Source organism: Thermobia domestica, chromosome 3 (assembly GCF_964235325.1).
Source record: "Thermobia domestica chromosome 3, izTheDome1.hap1.1, whole genome shotgun sequence".
Lineage (NCBI taxonomy): Eukaryota > Metazoa > Arthropoda > Insecta > Zygentoma > Lepismatidae > Thermobia > Thermobia domestica.
Window position 1 is genome coordinate 336,980,225 of NC_137456.1, and position 23,754 is coordinate 337,003,978.

Sequence of the window (23,754 nt, forward strand, 5' to 3'; positions counted from 1 at the left end):
CCATTTCAAACATACCGTATATTGCTTCCTAGCATTTGCAAATATTACAAAGAAAAACTAAATTTAAGGGTAGTTTACACTGTCTTATGATCTATATATAAGGAGATAAGTTAGTTTGCATTAATTCTATACGTTTGCTTGTAACTTTACTGTCTGACCACGGAATTTTATCAGATAACTTTCATTCTCTATTCACATCTCAGAGCATATGTTATACTTTTTGAGTAGCATTCTGGTTGTCTGGTTGTAATCTTAAAAAAAAATCAATGTAAAAATAGTAGCACAATTTTTATATCTGGACATGATAAGTACTACCCACACAGCAATGAAATATTTTCAAAACGTTTCTATAACATGCCATCATTTCCTTCAGAAAATTTATCCTACTTCCCTTAAGGAAATATATTCCATATGTTGTTGAAAACATTTTCCACATAATACTGAAAATATTCTCTGAATACACTCAAAAACGTTGTAGAAATATTTTATACGCCGTTAGAAAAGTTTTCACATAAATGTTTTTTGTACGATTTCCAAACATTACTGAAAAGGTATTTGAAACGTTTTATACAATGTTAACGGAATGGTTTTTAAAATATTTCTCATGGAATATTTTAAAATTATTTACTAATAACGCAGACAACATTTTCTTACATATGCCAAAATATTTTCTTTACATGACAGAATATATTTAGTGAATATTTCTTGTACATCACAGAAAATATTTAGAGAATAGTTTCTGTGCATGACAAAATATTTAGGGAATATTTTCTGTATATGACAAAATATTTACAGAATACTTTCTGTACATGATAAAACCCAAAGCCCATAGGCCAACTCTGTTACTATTGCAGATACGAAAACAAGGTAAGATGAAGAAGGAAATTTTTAAAATGCAGCAAGTTTTGTTTTTATATTAGTATACTGCCCAATAATAACGAAAAGTACAACGCTGCTACTGTTGGACAACACTGAATGAAAGAAAGTGTGGTTTAAAATTATTTGGACCAAAGGGAACGGAAAGACACAATGAAAAATATAGTGCAAGACCCAATTTCACGTCCTTCGTATCTGCACTCCCCCCTGTCCCCCCAACTCCGTGGTTCCTACGCCACTAGCGTGGATATTGCATTTGCATGTTTATCGTTCACTGTGTCTCCTTTCAATTCTTCTCGGTGTAGATAATTTCAAACCACACATTCATTCACTCGTGTAGCCCGACATGATGTATGGTAACGCATTTTCTTTATTGAGTGCTACACTAGTACAAAAACAAGTGTTGCTGGAAGTTAAAAGAGTCCTTACATATCTTACCTTGTTTCCATACCTGCAATAGTAACCGAGTTGGCCTATGGGCTCCGGACTTTTTCGCCACTCTGCATATATGACGGCTTCTTGCTGGGAACAAATAGTGGGTTGAAAACAAGGCGGCCAGGCTGTGACATAGCAGCTAGAAGAAAACATAAGATTTTTCTGTACAATTTTACCTGCTTAGACATCTTTGCCTCATTCTGTCTTCATGACGAGGAACCATAGCGGTCCACACTCAGACTAAATAAATAAATAAAAACAAAATAAAATAATAATAATAAACAGTGTAAATTGTAACTACATAATGTTAGCTTGCTCTCATAATTTTAAGCATTTTTTTTTTTTACTCAAAATCTTATTTACACAGAATGTTTCTGGGTGTTTCACTGGTACTACTGGTATGTGGCCACGCCGTGCATATATGTTGGGGGGTCTTACGTGACTTACGAGATTCAAACTGCATATCAGTGTGTTCACAATCGTCGCCTGCCAGTTTTGAAAGCGGCTGTATTGGATTCTTTTTAATACGAAAAGGATTGAAGTTTAGACATCCATTTCAAGAAACAATTGTTGGCAATCCTTTTCCTATGTTAAAAATAATAAATCCAATATAGCCGCTTTGAAAACTGGCACGCGATGATTGTGAAGGCTCTAATTTGCAGTCTCAACGTCGCAACATCACATAAGACACCCCAACATACATAGACGGCGTGGCAACATTCCAGTAATAGCAGTGGAACACCCACAAGCATTCTGTGTGTAAATAAGTTTGAGTTAATAATAATAATAATAATGATAATAATAAAGCAGCTTATTACGAGAGCAAGCTAACATTATGTAGTTATAATTTACACTGTCCACTATAATAAATATACATATATATCAGTTTATATCGGTTAGTAGTTAAATAAAAATATAAATGTACACTATTCTGGCTTTATTTATTTAAATTCTCTTCAGCAGCATCTTCATGCTGCTCGTATTATTTGTTTCTATACATTAAGAACAATCTTCTCAAATATCAGAAATTCACATTTTAACTTAGAAACACTTGTTCTAGAAAATTATGTCACTGACACTAATTAAATAAAAATCAACAACAATATTTGCTGAAAATATGTTTTACAAATCTACGGCGCATAGGCAATAGATATTTTCACGAAATGTTACTTTTTGCTACTTTCAAGAAATATCACATTGCTGAATAACCAGAAATATATATTTGCTTCTTTATAACGTCACTTTTGATTACCACAACTAACTATAATTTTGATGCTGTGAATTGTCAGTTAAAGTTCTGTGGAACTGTAGCTGAATTCTTAACTGATCTTCTTGTTCGTCCCTGTATGACATGCTGAACCCATATCCCAATAATCTACGCGATCTCATCGTTAGTTACGTTTCTCTTGTGTTACACAGTTTCTGAAAATAAAAATAATAGACAGTGTTTAATAACATAATAACAACAGGGAATGATTAAAGATCAATTATTACATCTTAAACTTACAAAAATATTTAAAATGTTTGTGTAGGACCTACAGCAGCTTGTGAAGACAATATTGTGTTACAAAACTAAAATCCTGAAGAAAATGTAAATGGCAAGGAAGACAACAGCTACAGGTGAAAGTGACATACCTCAGATTGTAGCTTACTTACGGACGTTGTAACATGTTGAAGCGGTCACACATTTATTTTTTAAAAGTATAGCATCCTATAAATATTAAACCTAATATTAAAAAATAATAATAATAATAATAATTTGAAAACATGTGGCAGCATTTGAGTTGATGAAGAACTAGCGTCTCATTCCGAAGGCTCTGATATCATATCTGGACCCGATCATTCTTTTTCCCTCAGTCGCACCAGGTGAATGCTGAGGTGGTTACTAAGGCCTTGATGACCGCTACCTTGCTCGATTTCTTTCCCCACGGAGCAGGCCATACATATTACTTTGCCTTATACAAATGAATAATTTTGTTAACGTTGCATTGCAAAGAATACAAAAAATCGCGAATGTAGGAATGAATCATGAAATGCTCAAGAAAACTACCAACATGACAGAACAATTCAGTAAAAGGATGAAATATACTCTATACATATTCAGCTCTCTCTTCCACGGACACTTAAATATAGCGTGTCACTTGAAGATGGGAAAATTGCATATTTTGCTAAAAATAAGTATTTTCAAAGTGTTTTAAATGTTATAACAGCGCTTGTAGTACATGCTTTTGGGAAGTAAAGTTTACAGGAAGATGATTCTGAGAAGTATTCATGGCACAACAGTATGTATTTAAAAAGGGCACCAGAAAGTTTTTTCCTTTTTTTTTTACAAGAATTTAAACATAGTGTATCGCTCTTCAAATGACAACTTCTATAATTTTTTTCCACTCTGAAAATGAAATTAAAGAACAGTAGGGAGAGTTTCTTATCTATTATTGTGTTAGTGATTAATGAGTGAAAGCTGTTACCTTTTGCAGCGTGCCAACTAAATTGCTCAGCTATTACACTTGCCTTTTTATGGTGTTTCATGTGATGGCTTCTGAGCTGTGACCTCCAAGTTTGTCATTTCTTAGACCTGTAACGAAATACACACTAAGCACTCAAGTAATAGTAATGGAAATTTAGCGCATACAACTGATGTCCTTAAACAAATTACATTGATTTTAAAGGACAGTGTCACCGAGTCACTTGCAATTGGCGCATCCTCAACAATTAATATTTGCACTGACGTTTCGTTTTTCCAATAAAAGAAAGTTACATACTAATTTTCAAGCAGTTGTACAGGGTTGGCAAAAACCATGGTTTTTATTGAAAAAAAAACAAAAAAACCAGGTTTTTTGTTTAAATAATTTACTCTATGTATTTATATTAGATATGGACAGAAATTAGTTTGTTTCGTCTTGGTGTTATTATGCAACAACAAGGTTATGCTGGAAGGGAATCCAAACCGTTTCTCAGCTTACATTCAAGAAAAATTGTATATTTCGACACGTAACCGGGATTAATTGGTCACAAATGAAATTGCCGACTCACTCACAGACGCCTGATAAAAATTCGTTGTACTGAACTTTACATAGGCCTAGTTGTTAATATAATTGTCAAGAGTCATTTCAGAATTACAAAAAGATAAGCAGTTACACAGGTAAAAACATTATACTGAATTACATATAAATCGAGAAGCTCCCGCCTTAGCCACTGGGAAAATCCTGTTATTAGTTTAGATGTGTTTGTATGTAAAATTTTAAGGTCAACGTATCATATTAATTACAAATTTATGTAGATAACATTCAACAAAATTAAAAAAAAAGTCGAATCCAAGTTGAAGCTGTTGGAAGCTACGTAGGCAGTTGATACATTTTGCCAATTTCTATCAATATATTTAAGCAACCTTGGCTTCTTTATAAAACAACAGGTAGAAATATATAATTTGGTTTCGTTTCGTATGTTTAGGCTTAACATCCTTATAAAATACCAAGGTTATCATGGAGAAGACTTTCGCTTAAAGGGACACCTTGAATCGCTACTTGGTTTACACTTGAGAGATGCGTTACAAGAGGTTCGACCGAGAATTGAACACGGGACCCCTTGATTAAAAGGGGAAAAGTAGATAAACGTAATGCAGATAGTGCGATATGTGAAGACGTCACCATGAAGTTCACATGATTTAAAGTTTTTTTTTGTTTAAGCCAGCCAACCCTGCAGTTGTAAATTAGGAATTGATGAAAGCAACGTATCTACAAAAAATATTACGAAATCTACAGGAAGACAAGGAATAATTTAACAGTTTCAGAATATACACGGTGCTTGTAAAGTCAATACCTATTTTTAATCTAGATTATCCTAGAAACTAGCATCAGCTTTAGCTGGCGTGTAATACTGTTAACATTTTAGAAGTTGTGAAAAATGCGGGTGTATACTTTGAAATTTAACTTAACCAAATGGTACACTCCAATAATGTATTCCATGAAAATAAAACTGTGATAGGTTGTTTACTTTTAGAAATATACATTACAAATAAGAACTGACTTTACACGCACGCTGTATTCAGGCAGTAGTAATGCAGAAACCACAAACTATTCGCGAACTTCAACATGGATGAGAGATACTTTCCGGCATGCATTGAACAAGTCACGTCTTTCCAAATTACTTCCAAAGTAAAGCCTACACGAAGTTGTTCTATCAGAATTCATAAATATCAGGAAAAAAATGAAATTTTTGAGTGTTCCACGATTATGCCGGTTAGGCTAAAGGAGACGGTGATGATGAGAGATGAATGAAATGGTGGAATGAAGAAAGTGGGAGGAAACGGGAGAACTCCGAGAAAACCCACGCACACAGTGCTTGTCCACCACATCATAAATATCAGAATTGTAGGCACTATAACGTCCGCAACCTATATTAATACACAAGTTTACCATTGTTCACGAATTGAAAATATTATGTATAACTCAAGAAGCAGGTACTTTTACATGGAAATTAAGATGAAATGAAACATTTAGTTTAACGTCCCACGTTTATGCATCGAGGTTAAGTGAGACGCTGATGATGAGAAATGAATGAAATAGTGGAATGAAGTAAGTGGGAGGAAACGGGACAGCCCCAAGAAAACACACGCACACGGTTTGTCTACCACAAAGCCCGCTTGGCGCGAGCTGGGATCGAACCAAGGACCCCATGCAGCAGAGATGAACTACGTACTTTCTAAACGTTTCAACTAGTTATAAACGTACTCGTTTCGCTGTGAGACCAACAATTAAGCCCCTTTCACTCTAATACACAGAATTTTCAAAAACTCTTGGACACGTGTATACTAATTTTTACCAGCTCCATTCTCCCTCCATCGCCGTCAGCGCCATTCTTTCCTTCTAGGACATATATTTAAAAAAGAAAGTTTAACTACGTACCTAATTATTTTAAATTAGAAGTCCAAATACCAAATTCCATGTTTCTAACCTTCAAACATAAACCTTTTTTTCCTTTGTCCTTCTTTTCTTCAAATTTTTACTAAAATATCAAAAATCAGTGAAACACGTACAAATTATTTTGAATGAGGAGCCTAAATACAAAACATCAAGTTTTTAAGCTTAAGGGATTCGGAGATGTGGCCATCATATTAAAATGCTTTCACTCCTTTCCGCGTATCTGCCCTTTTTCTTCCATTCTAAGATATGTCAAAAAATGAGAAAAATGAAATCTTTGAGTTTTACGTCCCACGATGATGCCGGTTAGGCTAAAGGAGACGGTGATAATGAGTAATGAATGAAATGGTGGAATGAAGAAAGTGGGAGGAAACGGGAGAACCCCGAGAAAACTCACGCACACGGTGTTTGTCCACCACAAAGTTCACTTGGCGGGGGCTGGGTTCGAACCCGGGACCCCAAGCACCAGAGGTGAACCCTCTACCACTGAGCCACCGCGGCCCCCATTATGTCAAAAAGTATATATAACCTGTATATATGTTTGTTGTATATATGTTCCTAACCTTCAAATGTTCCGGGATATCGGCATTTGATTATAATAATTGCAAACCCATCCCCTGTTTTTCATTTTCCTCTCATCTTCCCATTTTTACTAAAATATCAAAAACCTTTAAAAACGTATCAAATTATTTTAAATGAGAAGTCCAAATAAAACTTCAAGCATCTAAAGCTACGAGATTCAGAGATATGGCCACCTTATTAAAGTACTTCCCACCCCTTATTCTCCCTTTCCCGAATAATTACCAAAAGATCTTGTTTATTGGTACCATACGTCACAAATCCTATGTACTGTCCAAATTTCAAGTTTTTAAGTTAATCGGCTTGGCTTGTGTGAGGACCAATCAGTCGTCACTCAGACCTTTAAATTTTAGGTGCTGGTTTACTTTTGGCGCACCACATTTTGGAAGATATACAGGTAAAATTCAAAACTATTCAATACAGGTAGATTTAAATGTATAAATACGTACACATTCAATGTTCTTGTGACGTGTCCAACTCATACGTTCACGTTGTGAATAATTTGTATGAAAACGGGTAAAAATAAATACAATACAATCAGGGTTTGAAAACCCGGGCTTTATTTGAAAAAGTCGAACCCACCTGGGCGCATATGGGGGTTTTCGGGTTTGAGTTTTTTTTAAAAAGTATTCCAATGCCTTTGGGGTAAAAGTGTTAAAATATGATTTATATTTCAAGATTATGATTGTCACAACTTGCAACGATTTTCTATTCTCTGCTGTTTTGAAAAATGACTGTCATTTTGAAATTGTATGTTGGATTGCCGCCAAAATATATACAGTTAATGTAGTGCCTTGTGCTTCTACTCTGAAAATTTCAACTTGAAAAACAGAAAATTGCGGCGTGGATACCCGCTATTTCGAAATTTTAGGTTAGTATGTTGCCAAAATCTGTACAGGAAATTAGTGTCTCTCGTACCCTGAAAATTTAAACTTAAAAGACGGAAAGTGGTACCCTGTTATATGTGTGGTACAGGAAGACGAACGAACAAATGTAGAACGAATCAGCCCAATATCCTCAGTGACATTCGCGAAATATGAACACCAAATATATTTATTTAAAGCAAATATATTAATTTAATTTAGAACAACTCAATCTATAACTCATGTTTTATAAAATGCATGTTTCAAAATGTATGAAAATAAAATTAAATATTTTCTCGCGTAAAATAAATGGTTTTATTATTGAAGTTCACTTCCGATACTTCGTGCGTTGAATTACGGGAATTTCCCGAGCACTTGTTGCAAGACCGTTCTCCCAGAAAATTAATTTAAAACAATATATATGCATAGTGTTTGAAAACAACACTGACAACGCTTGGGAGGTGATACCTGACACCAAGATAAGACAAAAGTATAGATCAACCTAGATGAACCAATGCTTCCTTTCGGAGTTATAAGCTGCCGAAAAGATGAAAAAGAGGTAGTTGGTGAGTACTTTAAATTATATGCCCGTAGCAAAGCTCCATCTATAAAAAATGTGTCGTGAGTACCGCAGGATTCTGAAACCTGTATTTTTTTATACTGCACATTTTAGTTCCTAAGTAAAGTCTCGACACGACTACGGTAGGTCCCATAGTTTTGGCGCTTTGGACCATTAAAGTTCATCTTTTCTTATTTTCGGCAGCCTATAAGTCCTAAAGGAAGCACTTGTGCACTCAGGTTGATCTATACTTTTTGTCTTATCTTGGTGTCAGGAATCGTCTCCCAAACGTTGTCGGTGTTGTTTTGAAACACTGTATAATTCATATTTTATAAAGTAAATATTTTTATTAGGGGAGCGGTGGCTCAGTAAGTTGCTCGCCAGACGTCGTGCCGTTCACCTCGTTGTTCCGGTAGGTGTTCGAGTGGAAGCAGTGAGTGTGTTAACTTGCTTCAACTCAACCTGCATTGCCAAGTGGAGTATTTTCTACTACCAAGTAGTTCGGGTTCTATTTACTTTTTTCATCATATTGTCTAGTCTGAAGTACAGGTTTACCTACTAAGTGCATTATGTCTGTTATCCGAGTGAACACTTTACGTTTGTCATTTCAAGATGTTATGAACAAACCTAACACATTAGTCTTGCATGAATGGATCCGCAACACTCTTCATCTGCTTCCTGATCAAGTTGTCAGTATTGAGTTTGATTATAGTCGCAAACAGTTATATTTTAATCTCGCAACTGCTTTGTGAACAAATACTGTTTCGAGCGAATGGAAAGGTTAGTTATTCAGATGACCTTGGTACTTATAACATTTTAATCGATTCTGCCAGTTCCAATATTATGACTGTGCGTTTACATTTGGTACCCACCGAGTTGCAAGATCATCATATTTCTCGTGTGCTTTCTCAGTACGGTGAAATTAAGTCAATTGCAGACGAAATGTATTCTACTGGACACATCTATGAAGTAAGGACTGGAAGAAAGATAATACGTTTGAGCATTAAGCGCCCCATACCTTCTTATGTGACTATCTGTGGTTTACGTATGGAGGTCAAGTTAAAACCTGCGCCATTTGTGACTCACTTAATCCTTTTCTGACGGAATGTACAAAGCGCCGTATTCCTCCAACCGTACCAGCTTCCGTATGCAGATTCTCACCATCAAGAGCCCCGTCCATGCCCGGCAATTTGAATAAAGTGGATCATTCACTCTACCAAACGTTCATTCGTTTACTAGTTTTCCTGTGTTAAGTGAAAAACGTCCTCAAACTTTACAGGAGAATCTTCCACCTCCCACTGCAACTTCTACAAATACTTTCGTTAAGGAACTCAATGAAACTGAATCCACTTGTCCGCTTGATGTTGCCCCAAATTCTACAGCTGCATCACACATCAGTTCTGATATTGCTTCCCAGCAGACCCTTGCTTCCAATACAACGCAGAGTGACTCATCCAGTTCCACTACCATAGCGCCTAATAGTTCGCATATTCCACAACAGAGTATTACTGTTTCAGCATCTTCCGCATCGGAGATGGATACGCACCCTGAAATCACGGTAAGTACTCCACCGTTAGTGGGCATTGATGACTCTCAACAGGAAGTGAGTGATTCTTTCGATAGAGATTCAGTATCTACAGAAGCATCCCAGTTTCCCTCTCTACCCGAGAAGAGGCGTCGCAAAGGTCGATCTCAGTCTTCCCCTCGTGATGCATCCAGTAGAGCCAATAAACTTCAGAAAACTAAGAGTGTTCCCCTGTAGACAACAATTGTGTGTCTGGTTTCACGAGGTCACGAGTAGATCCCCATCACAGTGAAGCAAGTACTAAGGCAAATGATAGTGCTGCCTCTTCGGACAAGTGATCATATCACCTTCCAGTATAGAACGAGAATGTGTGCGAGTGTTGCCCCCGTCTTTGTTTTCTCAAGTGTATTGTGTCATTTCCTTGTGTCGTGCTTTTTTGGTGTCTTTATTTTTCTGTCGCCATTAAATATGTATGCCACGCGTATAGCGACTCTTACTGTCAACGGCATTTCTAGTCTCACCAAGCAAAAAGCGCTAGCCGATTACATCAACACATCGTCTCTGGATATAATTTTCCTTCAAGAATGCAACATTGACAATTTCTCCGTTCTTTTTAATCATTTGTAAGCAGTCAGTCCTTCCGAAACTGGTTCTGGAACAGCTATTATATATCGCAAAGATATCTCATTAACTGCCTTTTCAAAATTTCCGTCAGGTCGTATTATCACAGCCAATTATGAAAGCATACACTTTTGTAATTTATATTCGCCGTCCGGGAATAACAAACGTGCTGAGCGAAACTCCTATTTAACCGACGTTCCAACGGAGTTACTTTCTGGTGCCAGAGATTTGATTTGTGTAGGAGACTACAAGGCAGTGTTAGATCCTAAAGACTCAAGTTTTGGTTACAATACTTCTCCTACATTACTTAAATTGATTCAAGATTTTAAGTTAGTTGACGTATGGCGTCATTATAAAGGTAACGCCCCAGGGCACAATTTTTTTCGACGAAATGGATCCTCACGTTTGGATAGGATCTATGTCAGTACCACTTTAATTAATTTTGTGCGCTCCATAAACGTTCAACCGGTATGCTTTTCTGATCACTGTGCTGTGGTTTGTACCATTGATCTACCTATCCGTAAGTACTTAAAGTCATCCCTTGTTTGGTCACTCAATAACAGCATTATAACTGACGAGGATCTACAGTTGCTAATTACCAATAGGCGGAACTATTTAATGCACTTTAAATCTCACAAGAAAAGTTTGTTTTCATGGTGGTTACATCACATTAAACCGTCCTTTCGATCTATCTGTAAACAGCACTGCAAACACAGATCCTCTCTTCTTAAAGAGCAATATAATTATTACCATCACTTATTATGTGACTACTATAAAGAACTTGCTCAAGGAGTAGACGTACTCCCTCGTATTAAGGAAATTAAGGCATTCCTACTCACTTTACATCGTAAAAAAATCAAGGTTTTTTCACGAGAGGCAAAACAACGATGTTTCAGCATGAAGTTCCCTCTTTACATAAAGTTATCTGTGAAAGGCGCAGAGGTAAACAAAACATTATTTCCAAGGTCTCCTTTCCTAACGGTGTTGTTCACGAGCATGATCAGGTAATCCCAGCTTTGTACGATGCATACCAGAACCTATATCCCCCCGTTCCAACCCAATCTTGTGACCCTTTCTTCGAGCGTCCAACCGGTACTTTCACCCCGGAGGCTCGTAACATTCAATGCGCCCTTTACAGAAAAAGAAGTCAAGCACGCTATTTTTGCGGGGAAGTTAAATAAATCTCCGGGACCCGATGGTCTTACACTAGAATTTTACCGCCAATTTCACAGCATTCTTACACTTTTCTCACAGAAATGTATAACGAAATCCGACTCACTCCCACGTGCATCTCTTCTTTTAACGCTGGCATTATGATACTTGTGCCTAAACATGCAGGTGCGCATGACTTTTATAATTTTAGACCGATTACCCTCCTTAATGTTGACCAGAAAATTTTATCTCGTTGAATTGCCTCTCGTTTAGAACCGTTTTTAAATCAAGTCTTACACAATGATCAGTATGGCTTAAAACATACAAAACCTGTTTTTAGCATTAAGTAATATACGAGAAGGAATTCATTGGTGTCAGAAAACAAGTTCTCCGCAGGTCGCTTTATTGGCTCTTGATTTTCATAAGGCATTTGACAGATTGTCACATGATTACATATTTAAGGTACTTGAAAACTATGGTTTCGGAGACAGTTTTCTTAATTTGATTAAATTTCTTTATACTCAACGATATGTAAGATTAAAGGTAAATGGTGCACTCACATATCCTATCAATGTACGTCGAGGTATTACACAAGGTTGCCCCCTGTCTTCCATTCTATATAGCTTGGTTCTTGTTCCCTTTCTTTTAACACTGGAACAACAAATTCAAGGTATACAGATTGGTGCAAAATTAAAATTACAAGCAATTATAGACGATATACATTGTTTCATTAACAGTCCCCAGGAACTGTCACGTGTTGAAATTCCCATATCGAACTATGAGTGCGTTTCAGGTGCTATTCTCAATAAATAAGTCACGCCTGATGTGTATAAATACGACTGACCAACACGTGTATATGTCTACGATCCCCTTTACTGATCGCACCAAAATCTTAGGCGTAACTTGGCAACGTCGCATTTTCATACCACAACCTGTACTTTGGTTGCACTCACACACCAAAGTAAAGTCCGACAGGTAAGTCTTGCAAGCAGAGTGTACCTTTTAAATGTTTTTATTTTTAGTCGTCTTTGGTTTCTGACTCAATTATTTTCCTTGCCGAAGAAATACCTCAGTATCATACGAAAACACTCAGGACTACTGCTGTGGCATAATTACTGCTTACGGGTAGGTCACGAGACTGCGTGTTTATCAAAACGTGATGGTGGCCTTGGCCTTAAAGACATTAAACTTCAGAGCTACTCGCTGCTGATACATCGCGTCTGCCAAACATTATGCTCCTACTCACCGTCATATCGAGTTACAAGCTCCCCTGCATATACAACCTTGGATTTCCGTTGTGCCATACCTCAAGGACGTATTTCTTGATATTAGTTACTCGCTTATCGCACGGAGTCACCTTGAAGATCTTTCTGTTACACAATTATATAATCGTTATCATGCCACCACAATGTCGGTTCCCCGTATTGTAGAACATCACCCAATGTCAAACTGGGAGAAAATCTGGGCAAACATTCATACTCCGGTATTGTCTCCTGCCATGCAATCTCTTTCGTACAGTGTTGTTCATAATATATATCCTACTAACGGGAGACTTTATGAATTGGGTATCTGTAATATTTCTTTCTGTGGTACTTTTTATGTTCTCGATACTCTTCAACACCGGCTCGAAAGTTGCTTACGAAACAGCTATATGGTTTCATTATCAAAAAAATCATTGCCCGTATCTGCAGAACACCATCTAATATTCACTGTACGCCATTCATCCTGCTTCCGGATTATCAATTTTATCCCAGCACTAAACATAACGCAATTTTATGGATCACGTCCCAAACAATCGATATTCTTTTATGCAATGATTTTAATAGTAATGTGACTCTGTATGTCAACCAACTGTTGTTCCGTATGCAAACTCTAACACTTTCAATTCGTAAACAAAAGTTTGCTAATTTTCTAGCAGCAATTTATTGATGTGTCTACTGTACTTTTTTCTGTTGGTATAATTGGATGCTCACAGTACAATTTTGTTTGTTAATCTTTTCTGATGTAATTGGTTAATAAGGGTACAATAAAGTATTTTAAAAAAAGTGGTAGAGCGTTCACCTCCGGTGCTTGGGGTCCCTGGTTCGATTCCAGCTCGCGCGGTCTCGACTTTTTGGAGGACAAACACCGTGCTCGTGGGTTTTCTCGGGGTTCTTCCCTTTCCTCCCACTTTGTTCATTTCACCATTTCATTCATTTCTCATAATCACCGTCTCCTTTAGCCTAACAGGTATAAGCGTGAAACGTAAAACTCGAAGATTTTATTTCATTTCTTGCCAATGGTTTTATTGTTGAAGTATTCAGTTCCGATGCTTTGTGCGTTTAATTGCGGGAATTTCCCGAGCACTTCTTTCGCGACGAAGGTTTATTATTATTTACCGAAAATGCAAGTTTTCTTTACTGTACATCGAAACTTCCACTAGTACGAAGTTTGAATGCAGCACTTGAAATAGGAAGCGTTACGTACTCTTCGAAACTCCGAGCATTAAGATTCTTAAATTTGACAGGAATTTTTACGCTATTGCTGCTGTTGATTCTACAGAAAGCTTATTTGAAAACTATCAACAAATAACTAAACTAAACTGTTGAATACACTACATATTTACTAGTAGTACCAGCACCTATGGCCCTATATCTATCAGATTTATCAGGAATAATGTCCTTCGCGTCGGGGAGTGGGCGAGCACACTATTCACGGAAAGTATTTTCTAAAATATAAAATTGCATATTTTACTTCAAATAGGCTATAAGCAAAATCCATACATTATTTTGTTCTATAATTATCTCAATCTAAGGTACGGCTTTTTTAATGCATTCAGAACTTTATAAAGGTATTACGTTGAATGTTGTATATCTTAACGTGAAAGCAACTAATTCGCCCAAGGAAAGTCCAAAATGTAATAAGAATCACTTCCAATGTGATCATCTTAATTGCACGAATAATATACTAACGAAAAGCTCAAAAATCCAGGTGTTTTTTTCCGGGCTGAGCCCACTTGGTCAAACCCTGAATACAACACGCACACACACACACACACACACACACACACACAAACATATATACATACATACATACATACATATATATATATATATATATATATATATATATATATATATATATATATATATATATATATATATATATATATATACGCAAATCGCAAAAGAATAACTGTAATCTTTCCGGAAATCTAGTCTGATGGCCCCCTTTTATTTTATATATGCCAAGTGAAATATTTACATGTCGCCTGCCGCAAACCATTTAAGAAACAATAAGAAAATTAGCGAAAGAATTATAATGTTTCAACAATTATTTCGAGCGGCACGCCAGTAGTAAACCTCCACGCAGAATTAGGCAATACTAGAGGAGACTGTTTTACCAAATTTTGACGCATTTCTTGCATCTTTCGGTTCCTTTTTGCAAAACATGCACTAAACGAGAAGAAATCCTTAAGTTTAACGTCCCACGGTTATGCCGGTTAGGCTAAAGGAGAGTGTGATAATGAGTGAAATGATGGCATGAAGAAAGTAGGAGGAAACGGGAGAACCCCGAGAAAGTCCACACGGCGCGAGCTGGGATCGAACCACGGACCCCAAGCACCGGAGGTGAACGCTCTACCACTGAGCAACCGCGCCCCTCTGTGCACTAAATGGGGAGTTCTAAAAAAAGCGAAACAACTTCTGGTAGGTGGCCAGTAAAAAAAGCACGAATGCTATCTAACTGAGTCAGAGCAGAAGCACAGCAGATGGGCTCGAGTGAAAGCGTAGCGAGCACGCACGTCAGCGACAATGGAAGGGGTACGCATAAACGAGAATGGTGGAAAAACCTTTACAATATTTGTAATTATTCTTATCTTCAAAAACACTTAATTTCGATCCTTAAAAAAACACCTTTCACAGCTAGTACACAAGTGTCGCACCCCCTTTCTTTCTTACCTTTACGACAGAAAATAGTGTATGTAGGGCAATTGACTCTGTTCTGAATTTTTCTTCTTCAATAAATCTTTTCCACACTTTGCGCAGTTGGTTTTACGCGCTTCACCATACCATGACTGCAGAAACTTTATAATCCTTCTCTCTTTATTACATAATTCTTTAAAATCAAATGTTTACATTACGGCCACCGCAATGTCCACAACTGACGTACAAACCGCAAATTCCCGGAGCTTACTTCTACCCTATTTGCATTCAAAATCCATTTCAATAAGCTGTGCAATGACAGAAATATTTACATTAACACTCTCATTCCTTCACGAAAAATATTTCACATCACATTTTATCTATAAAATTTGTTCTCGGTGTAAACGTCTGCTGGAGCGAACCCCAGAATTATAACCCAGTGGTGTATTTAAGGGGGCCTTAAGCCCCTTCAAATTGTTCTTACTATATTAAAGTAAATGAATTATCTTGCAGAACAAAGTTAGCCAAACCCTTCTACCTAAAAAAAATCGTAAATACGTCATTAAAATAGTAATATACGCGCAATTAACCCGTCATCAAAATAAAAATGTACGTGCCTACTCCCTTCGGAAGCACCCCCTTGCCCCCCCCCCCCCGCCCTCACACTCCCTGACTCAGTTAGATCGTATTAGTGCTTTTTAGTAGCTCCCTAAAACATATTGGTTTGTATTTTTTGTACTGTACTTCTTATCCACACAACAGGAATCAGTATAGATACGCAAATCGTAAGAGAATTGTAATTTTTCGACAATTCTGACGGTCCCTTTGAATTTTTTCTATGCCGAGTGAAAAATTGATACGTCTCTTGGCGAAAATCATTAAATAGACAACAAGAAGGAAAATAGCGAAAGAATTATATTTCACTAAGTATTTCGAGCAGTGTTTCTTCCAGACCTGTTTTTGGGAGGGTGGTGGCTCTCCGGAGCAGACCAAAATGATACGTTTACAATAATAACTAGCATAAGCAATGTCCCCGGAACAATACTTCTGAAACACTGCTTTCGAGTGGCACACCAGAAGTAAAACTGCCCGCAGAATTATTATAACCTGTCATAAGAATGGTTACGTACGCATCTTTTGTAACTCTTTACTTTGGGCATGGCAGTGATATTATGTCAGTATATAGTATTGTCGAGCGAGCGTTAGCGAGTGAAGCCGGGTTAGAGCCCCGCCGGGCACGTCGTTTTCTCTCTTTCCTTCTTGGGAAATGTTACTGCAGGAACCGGTTCAGATCATTTGGTTATTGTCACTGCCTTACCTAAAGTAAAGACTTGCTCGCATCTTTTCCCTTTGGAAGCATCCCCTCGCTCCTTATGTCCTCCACCTTCGCAATGCTTTGACTCAGGTAGTATCGGTGCGGGAAGGTTCTAGAACACAGGTCCTCCATATAGGTTAATAGATATTTTTTCTGTACCAAAGTAAAATATTTAATTCACATAATATTGCCGAGCGAGCGTTAGCAAGTGAAGGCGGGTTAGAGCCCCGCAGGACACGTTGATTTCTGTCTTTATTGCAGATAAATGGAAAGAGAAGCCTGGGTTCTAGAACCCTGCCCATTGGTGCTTTTTAGTGGTCACGTAGTACAGGCTCATTTATATTTTTTTGCACTGTAGTTTTTACGTCATACATCCGGCAGCGTATACATATACGCAAATCATAAAAGAATAACTATACTTTTTCGACAATTACTTCTGACGCACCTTTTGAATTTCATCTATGCCATGTGACGTATTTCAAATCACCTAGCGCAAATCATTTAGGAGACAACCTAGCATCCCACATGCCTTAGAGAAAATAAAACTAAATTATTTTATGTAGTCGTTATACTTACCGACTTTTCTTGTATGTTCTTTTCATTTCATTTCGGCCTCCAATTGGATACCTTCTTCATAAGCACGACCGTTTAATTCCAGTTGCCTTCTCCCTAATTATGTAATAAGTATAACTGCGAAATTATAACATTCGAATTAGTGCTTCACATGAACTTCATGTATGTTGTCATGTCTTCTTCTTCTTCTTCTGCGGTTGCAACTTGCCTTAGCGAAGATCGCTCTCCCGGCAATTATATACGGTATGATGAAAAGAAAAAGATGAGGAATTGAGATGAATCTTTAGAGATGCTTATAAGATGCTAAATAACTTAGTTCTTTGTAAATAAAGATAATAGGCAGTACGAACAGGTGGGGATAAAGTAAAAATGAACGAATCTACATTAAAAGGGCCAGAACCGTGAAATTTATGAAGAATAGAGAGAAATTGCGGGCGATATTGTTGATAGAGAGGGCAAGAGAAAATGAGATGATCGATAGAGCCAGTATCGAGACCACAATTACAAAGTGGAGTAGTACGTTTTCGGAGAAGATATAAGCGTTGAGGAGTATACAGAATGTGAAGTCTCTTACGGAGCAGAAAATGGAGGTAGGAGGGAGAGAAAGGATGTTGAATAAACCAAGATGGAGAGCGGAGAGAGCAAGGATGGTACCAGTACCAACGTGCCTTTGTACAGGAGGCATTATAAGCAGTCCAGCGTTGATAATGAAGTGTAATAAGTCGTGGAAAAAGGTCAATAGGCGAGACTGAAAGATCTATGGGAGTGCCTTGCAGGGCTCCGAAACGGGCTGCGGCATCTGCAAGAGAATTCCCGAGGATGTTGACATGGCCTTTGGACCAAATTAAGCAAGTAGTATAGTTGACGGTAGTCCGGCGGTATAAAAGAAAACGGATTCCATAAAGAATCCAGGAGGATTTAGAAGTCCAGGGGGAAGATTGTAAGGATTGGAGGAGAGATTTAGAATCAGTGGCGATACAGATAGATGTATACTGATGCTGAAGAGAATGAAGAAGAGTCGCAAACAAGGCATAAGCTTCAGTGAGAAAGGTAGAGACATAATGGGGCAGTTGAAAGCTGAAACATTGTTGAAGAGAGGAATCGTAGAAGGCTGATCCCAAATGCACGCCCTGGGCAGAGCCATCGCAGTACAAATGAACAGTGTCCTGAGGGAGAGGAGGAATGGATGACGAAAAGCAATGTTGGTAAATTGCGGGAGGGAAAAGTTGGGTAGAAGGGTATTGGGGAAAAATTATAGAAAAAGATTGGGAAAGAACTGGATAGTCATGCAAGTAGCAAGGGAGAGTATACGTGCGCTGGATGTGTAATAGATGTAATGCAAGATCTAGATAACTGGAGTATATGAAAGGGAGAGATGCGAGATATGGAGAACGTTTGCGGCCTGTATGAAGGTGTCGAAGCAGAGTGAGTTTAGGGAGGAGAGAGGATCGTGTAAATTGGAAACGTTGAAGACAGAATTTGTCTGAGAGGTGTTTCAAGTGAATTGCCCGAGGTGGAACTCGGGTCTCAGAATAAAGCGCAGTGGCAGCAGTGGTGGAAGGGAGACTAAGAGAACGGCAGAGAGTAGTATATTGAAGGGATTGGAATTTTTGAAAGACTCGAGAAGGAGATGGAGATAGAAAGAAACCACCATACGTTAAAATAGGTAAGTAAACCTGTTTATATAACAGGAGGAGAACACAAAAATCTGTAGACCAAGTAGAAGTAGAAATAGAACGAATTAAACGTAAGAAGGATGTTGTTTTTTGATGCAGAAGATGATAATGGGGGGTCCAACGTAAAGAAGAGTCTAAAACGATTCCAAGGTATTTAACTGAAGGACGGCGAGGAAGAGTGATACCGGTGAAAGTAAGGGAGGGTAGGGAGGGAGAGCGTTTGCGAGTAAAGACTAGAAAGGAAGTTTTGTTCTAGTTTATTCTTAAGCCATGTGTACAACACCAGGTGGAGAAAGTGCTGAGAGCTGAAATGAGTTGGGGTATAGCTAGTTGAGGGGAGGGAAAAGTAATATAGAAGGTTAAATCATCACAATAGGAAAGAACCCGGACAGTGTTACTGGTTTGGCGAAGAATCGGGGCCAGAAAGAGATTGAACAAAAGAGGAGATAATACAGAACCTTGAGGAAGACCTTGGGAAGTGGTGCGACCTTCAGAGAGTTGGGAAGCGAGGCGAAGATACAATATACGTTGGACCAGAAGGTTGTAAATGATGCGGAGATATTTCGAAGGGATGCCTTGTTGCCAAAGTATATCTATGAGATCATAAAGGGGAACAGAGTCATAAGCCTGAGAAAGATCAATAAATACGGCAAAATCAAACTGGGTACGGGAAAAAGCAAGCCATATATCAGAGATAAGAACAGACAGACAGTCAGAAACACTGGAACCTAATCGACAACCGTATTGATGTTTGTAAAATAAAAGGTGGTGTTCACAAAACCATTGGAGGCGTTGTTTCAGGAGATGTTCGAAGACCTTTAAAAGACATGAGGAGAGGGCAATAGGACGATAATGTTCAGCGATACCTGGTTGTTTTGTGGGTTTGAGGATGTGAATAATAACATAATCTTTCCATGGAGGGGGAATTCGTTCAGAAAACCATACAGTATTATATAAGGTGAGCAGGAAGTTCTGGTACAGTGGAGGAAGATGTTGTGGGTGGCGGTAATGTATACCGTCTTTGCCAGATGAGGAGTTGGGTAGACGGGATAAGATGAGAGAAAGTTCAGACATAGTGAAAGGATGATGGATAGGGGTTGATGGTTCTGGAGAATAGAGAGGAGAAAGCCAGAGAGGAGGGAAGAGACATGTGGATGGCGCTAACTGGGAATGGAATTGATGAAGCCAGGGAGAGGAAATAGATTCACCAGAGGGAGGATGACATGTCTTCTTACGAAGGGACCGGTAAAATTTCCAAATGGAGGGTAAAGAGGAACCATAACGTAAGTTAGAACAAAATTGGCGCCAGGCATTACGACGGGTTTGTTGAAGAATACGGGTCGTAGTGGCTTGGGTTTGTTGATATACCAGGAAATTGGAGTAGGAGCGAGTGGCGAGGTATGATTTAAGGGCTTGACGCCGTCGAAAAATCCATTGTTGACATTCCCTAGTCCACCATTTAGGATAATGAGAATGGACAAGAGAGGAACGAATGGAGGGAGAGGGATCAAGGTGGGAGTGTGATACTGCTTGGGAAAGGGGAGAACAAAAAGCAGTGTGAAGATGGAGAGGATCACTAGACGAGGGAGGGGGAGAGAAATGGTCAAAGCAGGAAGAATAAAGGGACCAATCGAGGTTAGTAGAATATGGGCGACCTATAGAGGAGGAGGATGAAAAGGAAGGAGAAGTAGAGTTATGTAAAATGATGGGAAAGTGATCACTGCCATAGGGATCGGAAGTAACAGTCCATGTAAGGTGGCTAGAGTAAGCTGAAGAACAAAAGGTGAGATCAGGTGCGGTAGGAAGTTCACGGGGACGGGGAAGACGCGTAGGAGTGCCAGTATTCAGAAGAGTACAGGGTAAGGTGGGAAGTACACGATACAGGGCAGAGCCAACGGGGTTGGAAAAAGGAGCCCCCCAGAGCGGGTGATTACAATTTACATCGCCACCTACAATCCAGGGAGGGGTAAGGAAATTAAAAAGATAGAGTCAGAGATGATCAGGAAGGTGAACGTGAGGAGGAATGTAGAGGTTAACCAGGGTGAGAGAGTGAACAGTGACCATTTGACATTGAACTTCTGGGTATTGGATGGGAGGAGGGTGTAGTACGTAAGGTAAAGAATTATGAATGCCGAGAGAGAGTCCCCCTCGACCGTCTGGGAGAACATCATGAAGCCAATGGTAGGAAGGGGTGTTAAAACGGTAGGAATCTGTAAGCCAGGTTTCTTGGAGTAAGAGAAAAGACGGATGAAATAGAGATATGAGGTGATGTAAGGCATACATTTTACTGCAAGAACTCCTCATGTTCCATTGTAAGAGAGTAGAAAAGCAGGAACCAGATGATTTTATAGTGAATGTGATTGTAATAGCTTGAGTATGGTGATGCAAGATTTATAGTCGGGAGGAGAAAATTTATGTTGCGATTTTTCTAAAATAGAAAGGATGGACGAAACAGCGGAGGAAAAAGAAGGTATAGGATGTGCCGCATTTGACGGTTTCTGAAAAGCTGTAACAGTGCTGGGAAGGGGAGAAAATGCTAAAGGGGATCGGTCAGTTGGAATAGGTGGGGGACGGGCAGAAAAAGAAGGCGAAGAGTGAGGACTGAGAGAGCGCTTTTTTCTAACACCGGAAGGAGAGGAAGGAGAATGAGAAGTGGAAGGCCGAGAAGTAACAGCTGAATATGAAAAGGAAGCGGAGGTAGGGATAGAGGACGGAGTAAAGCTAGAATTGGCAAGAGAGGACGAAGTGGAATGGGGAAGTGGATCTCCCTTTAAGGAGCGCTGTGCAGGGGTCGTGGTTAAATAGCGTCGTTTGGCATCTGTATAGGATAGATGTTCTGTAGCCATCAGAGTATTAATTTGAATTTGTAGAAGGCGTTCAGGACACTGAGGGAAGGTAGCCACATGGTCACCAGCACAGTGCTTACATTTGGGAGGTGCAGAGCAGGAGGAAGAGGGGTGGTCGGGTAGGCCGCACCTAACACAAGATTGTTTACCACGACAGGCCTGCTTAAAATGGCCGTAAAAAAGGCAGTTAGTACATTGCTTGAGTCTCGGAATATATGTTTCGACGGGAAGGTGAAAATAGAAAAGGTTGCAATGGGAGGGGAGAGTGTTGGCATCAAAAGTAACTACAATTGTTCCGGTGGGGATGGGAGAATCCGTAACAGAAGGTGGAGAATCGGAGGTTGGAGGTAAAGAAGAGTCAGAGGGAGGGGGAACTGTAGAAGCATCAGACGAAGAACGTTTTCGAAACATACGGTGAACATGTAAGATTGGAGCGCTACTGCGTAACGCAGTGATGAGTTCATCGTCCGTTAAGGAGTGATCGACTCCTCGTAAGATACCCTGACATGAAACGGCGTAATTCGGAATATAAGCACGCCAATTATGTGCCGCTAATAAAGGATGTTGTAGGAAATCGTTGGCTGCTTTGCCAGTTCGAAAAAAGACCTTTAAACCCTGAGGGCCAAGAGTGCGAATATCGGTGACATCTGTAAGATTGTTATTATATAAGAGTCGACCTAACTTCATAGGATGTTGTTTGCCCAAGGCAGACGTGGAGGACACGTGGACGACATAAGGTCCTAGATGGTGATTTTTATAACTGTTGTTGGTAGTGTGTGCATAGGGCACAGTTAATACATGAGAAGTAGAATTAGTAGATGATGAAGTATCCATATTAGTTGATTGGAGCCCATGTCCATCTGAGGAGGCTGCTATATTTGGCAGCGACGAAAGTGAAAAAAAAATTAAAAAAAACTTGCACTAATGCACCACACACGTAGTAAATAAAAGGAAGAGAACACTATTCAAGTCAAATACACTATAATGCGAGAACAACGAAACTAAAGGGCACTCAAAATCGGCTGTAGACCTAGCACAGAATTACACTCAGTCGAAGCTCACAACGTCTCGTACGTTCGTAATAACACTTGCCATCATGTCTTAATTCAACATAGCGCGTAAGGAATGCAGGTACTTCTGATAAACAAATGACGGTTGATGTAGCGATGCTAATTTGCAATCTCACATAATGCTATGCGATCTCAGACAGGATATCATAAATTTCAAATTTATAACAAATATATTTCTTTGATGCTACTATAATTAGTGTAATGATTGGTAATAATGCTACTACGATACTCTCGTGAGAGAATTTATTCAACATTCGATCAAATATTATGGAAATAATTCTAAAATATTGCATGAAAATATTTCATTTAAGTTACAGGACAAGGTAACGAAAATATTTCCATACAAAATTAATAGGCGTTTTAAAAATATTTCTTATATTACGAACGAAATTATTTTTAAAATATTCGAAATATTTTAAAAATTATATTTTATGTTTTCTTGTAACAATAGAAAAGATTGTAAATGACGTGTTGGATAACATTTTATTCTGTTCATAGGCCTATTCTGTTTTCTTTATCATGCATGTAAAACATTTTTAGTGTTACTTCGAAAACATTTTCTCTCTCAACCAGTGGTAAAAGTGCGGGGGGACGCCGCCCCCACCTCGAAAAAATATATACGACGTCTCCCCATTTTCTAAAAAACAAAAATACAATGGGCAGAGCAGGGGGAACAGCGTGACGTCTTACGCTACCTACCGTCCCCCCAACTTTTCAGATCCACTTTTACCCCTGCTCTCAACATTGAAAACATATTACATTACATTCAACACAATATTTCCATTACAATTTGTGAAAATTGCCTGACATTATTTTCCTACTAACGTTCTAAAAATGCACATC

The 23,754-nt window shown here is 38.5% G+C and overlaps 1 long non-coding RNA gene across 1 annotated transcript; it reads right to left on the reverse strand.

Moving 5' to 3' along the window:
- Positions 1 to 11: 11 nt before the first annotated feature.
- Positions 12 to 17,493, reverse strand: LOC145681241 (uncharacterized). Its single transcript, XR_014130746.1, has 3 exons — positions 17,323 to 17,493; positions 3,780 to 3,886; positions 12 to 2,733 (listed from the first exon to the last, which is right to left on the reverse strand). It is a non-coding gene; the product is annotated as an uncharacterized LOC145681241 (long non-coding RNA).
- Between the last annotated feature and the right edge of the window lie 6,261 nt (positions 17,494 to 23,754).